Source organism: Triticum urartu, chromosome 6 (genome assembly GCF_003073215.2).
Source record: "Triticum urartu cultivar G1812 chromosome 6, Tu2.1, whole genome shotgun sequence".
NCBI lineage: Eukaryota > Viridiplantae > Streptophyta > Magnoliopsida > Poales > Poaceae > Triticum > Triticum urartu.
The window spans coordinates 5098828-5105435 of NC_053027.1; the positions used below are offsets into that span (position 1 = coordinate 5098828).

At 47.4% G+C, this 6608-nt stretch overlaps 1 pseudogene; it reads right to left on the reverse strand.

The window, feature by feature from the left end:
• Positions 1-276: 276 nt before the first annotated feature.
• LOC125517782 lies at positions 277-415 on the reverse strand (annotated as a pseudogene).
• Between the last annotated feature and the right edge of the window lie 6193 nt (positions 416-6608).

A 6608-nucleotide genomic window follows, 5' to 3' on the forward strand; every position in this document is an offset into this window, starting at 1 on the left:
ACTTCCACGCTGGATGGCCCAGTTTGCCACAGATCTGGCATTGGATCCTTGGTGCAGGGGCATTGTTGTTGTAGTTGCCCCCGCCACCGTTGTTGTTGTAGTGGCCGCCTCCTCCTTGTCCACCGCGGCCGCCAGGCTTGATGTAGGGGCGACCACGATCACCACCGCTGTTGCCGTTTCCGCCGCGGCCACGGCCACGGTCACCACCGCGCCCGTGGCCTCTGGTGGCAGCGTTAGCAGAGGACTGCGACACTCCGCCGCGAAGCTTCATCCTTGTCTCGAAGCTGATGAGCTGAGAGAACAGCTCGGGCACGGTGATCGGCTCCACTCTGGAGCACATAGCAGAGACCACCGGATCAAACTCCTCGTCCAGGCCAGCGAGGATGTGAGAGACGATGTCGTCGTCGTCGATCTTGTTCCCTGCTGCGATGAGTTCATCACACAGAGACTTGACTTTCCCGACATAGTCGGTGATGGAGGAGTTCCCCTTCTGTAGATTGGCGAGGGTGATGCGCACGTTGACAGTCTGGGCACGAGTGTGAGACGCAAGCATCTCTGCAATCATGTTCCAGAGCTCCGCCGATGTGTGACAAGTAGCGACCTGGACGGCCATCTCACGGGGCAGAGTTGTCAGAAGGTAAGAAAAGACTTGCTGATCTTGAGCGTACCAGGTCTGGAAATCGGGGTTGGGCTTCTTTGTCTTTCTTTTGCCATCGGATGTGGCTTCTTCAAGGTGCATGGGTGGCACCTGGTGATCGACGTCGAGGTACTTCTCCATGCGGGCACCTCTGATCGCCGACAGGACCGTCGCCCGCCATAGGGCTTGGTTGTTCTTGCTGAGCTTCTCGGAGACGGCGTGCACAAACGGAGATGATGGGAAGGAGTTTGAAGGTGTCGCCATGGATGATCTCGAGAAGTGCTCTGATGACCATGTAAAATCTAAGGTTAAGCGTGTTGCCTCCTAGCAGGGACGCCTTCGTGTTAATATAGGCAGAGCAATTACATGATAAGGCGCAGGTGGTTAGTTGGTTGTTAACTTGTCCTCTACTCCAAGCTATACATGAGATAGAGATTATCCTAGCCAACAACCTGCGCCTCAACTCAAATACAATCACGTTACAATGTCACGTTACAACTATGGTCCTACACTTTTAACACCTCCCACGCACCTCGCTTGTCTGCCCGCCCTGCTGCCGCATTCTCTCTGACCCCAAGTTCCTCACCCGTTTTTGCAGACACCACAAGAAACCTCCACTCTTTGGCTTCTTCGCCAAAGCATGGGGCATGCCCACTGTCTTCAATCCAGTAGATCCGCCCTACCACATCCCTGCCAAGGGCTTCTCCGTGCCCAAGCCCAGCAAACTCTATGCTAGCTGGGACTTGCTCGGCTGCCGCCATTTTTTTTAGAAAAGGAGGATGACCCCCGGCCTCTGCATCTAGCGGTGCATGCGGCCACTTTATTAATTATTCTCACAAGATCTTATAAAATCATACAACAGCAAGATTAAAGCCACCGTCTAAGCAACAACTATCGCTACACCTATCCAATTAACGAAGGGCCGCTGATAACCTGGGCCGCCGATAGCCTGGGCCTAATACCAAACAGACATCGCAGCCAAACCTAAACATGTAATTCCTGAGGTCCCAACCAGGACGCCTACCTGGTATGGGGCACCTACCAGTTCGGCGCACTCCTCAATCAGGACGCCTGTCGGGTGTAAGGCCACCGCAGCCACCTGCCACGAGTCCATCTTCAGAGCTGTACTGTTGCATCTACCATGCCAGGTCTCTCTGCCATCGACGCCACCACGACGCCAAACAGTGTCGTCCTCCTGCGCGAGTCCATCCTCCCACATCGTACTCCGAATTTGCACTGCACCATGCCGTCAAGATCCGTCGCCATCAATGTGTAGGATGAAGCGCCCCTCCACCAAATAAGCCGTCCGCTAGACCCGCGAAGCCGAGTCCACCTCCAAGAATACCGCCCCAATGGGGGTTACGACACATGAATGCCGCCAACATCTGATCAGCTGATCTAGGGTTTCCCCTAGAGGTATTGAGTGGAGTTGGGGGCTTCACCTCGATGATGCCTTCATGAAGGAAATGATGATAAGGGCATCGTCATCACCGGCTCCGGCCATCAACCGGAGACTAGGTTTCACCCGGATCCGTCCCAAGAAATCCGCCCAATAACCTATGCACCGTCTTGACAGCCTTCAAAGCTCCAGATCCAGCCGCCTAGATCCGGCGACCAACCGCAGCAACAGTGCCACCGTGTGATCCCTGGCGCATCGGCCACTGCCTGAGTGTGCCACCACTGGAGCCTAGGAGGAGGGCTCCCACCCCTCCTCGCGAAGCCGCGAGAGCCGCCAAGAAGGATCCCGCGCGCTCGTCACCGTCTCTAATCCGAACCCCGCCGTCACAGATCTGCCTTGGACAGGGACTGCACCATGCCATGCCACCGCGGGAAGCCCTAGCTTCACCAGCCGCCACCCTCCAGGGCCGCCGCCCCGGGATCCAGACAAAACCTCGCCGCTGCCACCAGCCAAGTTCCGCCACCTCCAACCCGCCACTGCGACCTCCGACGCCATGCCGCCGACGGATCTGGGCGAGGATAGCCATCCTCCTCGAGGACAGATGCCGCAGCCTCTTCTCCGCGTACTCGCACGGGAAGCCACCGTGGTCGCGTCCCCACCCCTCGCCGGATGCCGCTCACGTGCTGCCCCACCGCCGGCGAAGGCCACCGCCACGAGGAGACCCGCACGCAGCCGCCACACAGCTTGGCATCGATCCATCTGCAGCCGCGCGAAGGGCCCGTCGCCATCAAGATCTTTGACGCCACGCCGCCAGGATCCGCGCGCCCCGGTGCCTCCGCTCGGCATGGCCCCTCACGCAGGCCACGAACGCGAGGATGGGAGAAGGCCCCCGCCGCCAGCCACCGCGGGGGATTTTCTCCGGCGGCTCTGGCTGGCGGCGGCGGGGAAGGGGAGGAGGGGGAGGGCTAGTGGCAGAGGTGGCGGCGCACCCTGTGTTGTCCGCGGGAGGGGCGACGCGAGGGCTATTGTGTGGCTCAAGTGTTGCTTGGCTGCCTCCATGGCCTTGCCGTCTTAGTGAATATGTGGCAGCATCGCCAGGTCATTGTGTGGGATCCCCTCTCTGGTCAACAACACCGCGTGAATATTCCACCAGATCTTGATAACAATGAAGTGGCATTCTGGCATGCCTCAGTGATGTGTGCTGATGATCAAGATGGGCACATGCACGGCCATTGCTTCTCGAGCCCGTTCAAATTGCTCTTGATCTGGGTTGTCAGACACAAGCAAGTATCTGCTTGCCTCTATGAATCCGCATCTGGTGTATGGGGAGAGATTGTCACAGAAATTACAGATTGAATTTATTTCATAAGTTCCGGTGTCCTTGTTGGGAACGAACTTTGCTGGTTGCTTAGTGGAGTCGGCGTCCTAGTTTTTGATCTTCAAAATCAGAATCTTGGGGTGGTTAAGAACCCAGCATGTATTACCGTGTCCATCGGATCCGTTCAGTTCATATGGACAAATGATAGTAGACTGGGCCTAGCATACTTGTCTAAACAGACCATTCAATTATGGGAGTGGAAATCGGACTATGATGGTGTTATGAGATGGGTTCTTATGAAAACAACCATTGAACCGGAGGAGCTCTTTCCACAGATGTTTATGGACAAAGAAAATGTAAGAATAAAGGGGTATAATGACAAATTAGTAGAAATAAAGGGCTATGATCAAAACACAAATGTCATTGTTCTATCTACCATTAGAGGTGACTTCACGCTCGAAGTTGACATGATGGAGATCAAACGTGTTATTAAAAGAAATTTCAAGTCTTCGAACACCTACTATCCCTACGCGAATTTCTATACTACAGGTAATTCCTCCCTATCTACATTGCACAAGCAAAACAAAATGCAGTTAGATTGTTTTGTTAAGATTCATCAAGATAATTTGGGTACGTGATTCATGAAATATTGCTGATGTGATTAAAGATCGACTAGATATATAAGACTATGCTCAGTATGATGATATGATGATCGTATGGTGATGTATTTTCTTAGTTTAAAACGGGGCTATATTGAAGGTAGGACAGTAATATAATTTTTACTATGTTGCATGCCCATTGTTACATGCTAACTTGTTGCCTACCCACTGCTACTTGCACTTATCTATAATTATTCGGTAGGCATTTCTAGTAATTGGAAAATGGCAACAGTTTCAACAAAATGATATATTAAAATTATATGTCATCTTGAATAACAATTTTATTAGCACATTTGGAAGCTTAAATATTGTTATGTGTTTCCATTCATTTATTCTTCGAAAAGATAAAGATATTTTTGACGATCTTGATAATAATCATCAATTCATAATACCATGTGCTTTAAATATTGTCGATAACAGTTCTAGTACATTAAATTCTAAAGGTCATACATGGCGGGATGCTAATTTTGTCACTGAGGTTTCATAATATGTACATACTCTATTTGGGCCGTTGGACATAACTCGTATAGGTGCTCTCGACAACATTATTTAGGAGATGCATTTTCTATCAACATCTAATCTGTCTTACCATTATTTTTAACCATTGATGCTATGGACCTGATAATAGATGTGGCTTCATTTACTATCCTTGTAACAAAATATACTTCCACCTCATGCAGTTACTAAAAAGATATGGTGGTTTAAATCTACACTTTATCATTGACTCTACTACTCTTTGCAAATTTTCATTTGGTTTTTGGGCTTGTTTTGCTTGTAGCCAAGGGAGTTGGATGGAAATGGTTGGATCTGGAACTTTGAACACAAGAGATCAACTAATATGCCATATGGGTTCAACAGGTGAAGTAAAATTATCTTCTTGCTATGTCCATACCTGTTAAGTATATTTTTTCATCTTGGATACTGAATTTATAAGATGATGCTTTATTTATTTTACAATTTTCTCGTGGATTAATTTGATTAATTTCTAAAACAATTCTCTAAAGTATGTTGTTGATTTAGAACAATGTAGGACGTCTAGTCTTTGCATCTAATGATGGATGCATGCGGTCAATGATCTTTTACTAGTTTATATTGCGATATTATGTATTTATGTAGCAAAAAGAATTGAGAACTTGTCAACCATAGTGGTTGAAGTTACAACAACACCATCTAATTGTTCTTCTTTTTTTGTCCGTTTGTATTGTTATTTATTTTGTCTAACTATGTTCTCAAATGATTCAGCTTTGCATATTTTCGTATAATTTGCACAATGGAAAAGTTAAAATCTATTGTTGGAATCATGCAAAATTAAGCTAGTCTGGGAGAGTAGTACAAAATTGGTTGACCCATATTGCAATGATTGTTATGCAGGTATCTAGTATATACACGGGTTTCTGAAATGAAGAAAAAATGGCTAGTTGGTGTAGCATGTTGTGGCATGTGAAGTAGCCGATGTTGTGGCAAAAAGTCTCAAGTTGCACCATAAAGTATCAAGGATCCAAGGATTGTTGGCAGAATCTTGTAGCTACGAACCAAGAGCACAAGAGCATGCAAAGAAAATTGTGGAAGTTCACTGTTGAAGCACAAAATCAGGCACCGTTTTGTGTAGAGCCCGTTTAACTATTTCGTGTGTAATGGCAGATTCAATGCTTTTTTTTCAACTGTTAGTTTATATTGACTTGATCCAGAGATGTGAGTTCATATGTACATATGGACCTGCTGGTATATCCGAAACTTCTGAATGCATGCTCTAGGGCGCACCCAAAAAGTTTTACTTTTTCTGGGTATTGACACTACATCAGTCGTTCATCAAAGAATAGTTCAACTGATTTGTGATGATTATGGGTCACCTCTTGCTGACAAGAAAAACTCTACTCATGTTGTACATTGCGTTATGATTTACCTGGCATCGAAGTATCATATTTCCAGCCTTGTGAAGCAACGGTGGAGCAGCTGAGTAGCAGCATTCCAGTGTAATCTGACTCTTCGCTCATTCAAGCTGGCATAGTTAAGATGAATGCTCTGTCAACATGATTTGATGAGTTTCTAGCCGAATAGTGCATATATCATGATTGTTGCACTGCTCAAATGTACTAGTGTTACTATAGTAGAAGCCTGCTACTGGTCGTATAACAAAACATTTTACTCGTGTATCGTAACCTACAGCGCTAGAGCAAAAGAAGGCAGTGCAACACATGTGTCAAAACTTTCTTGGTTCTCACATTTTACTAGAGCTGATAACTTCCAGATTTTACAGTTACACCAACACGTCATTAGGCATTAGTAGTACAAATAAAAGAAACTATTTGTGCCCGGGTGGGATGTGCTACTTTTGGGAGGTAGATCTCGATCGGTTCACCACCAGAGTATATAAACGTAATGATTCTTTGTAGGAGACGTGCTTAGTTTTCCTACAGTCGCTGGATGCTTCAGGATAATTTTTGAAATTAGCCAGTTCAACTGATGACGTGATGGTGCATGTGATGCTCATTAGTCACCACCCACCGACCCGAAAATAAATATTGCTCCTACTCAATCAAGGTATGTGCCATTGACCCGGTACGTATAATAGATTATCTCTCCCATCAGCATCGA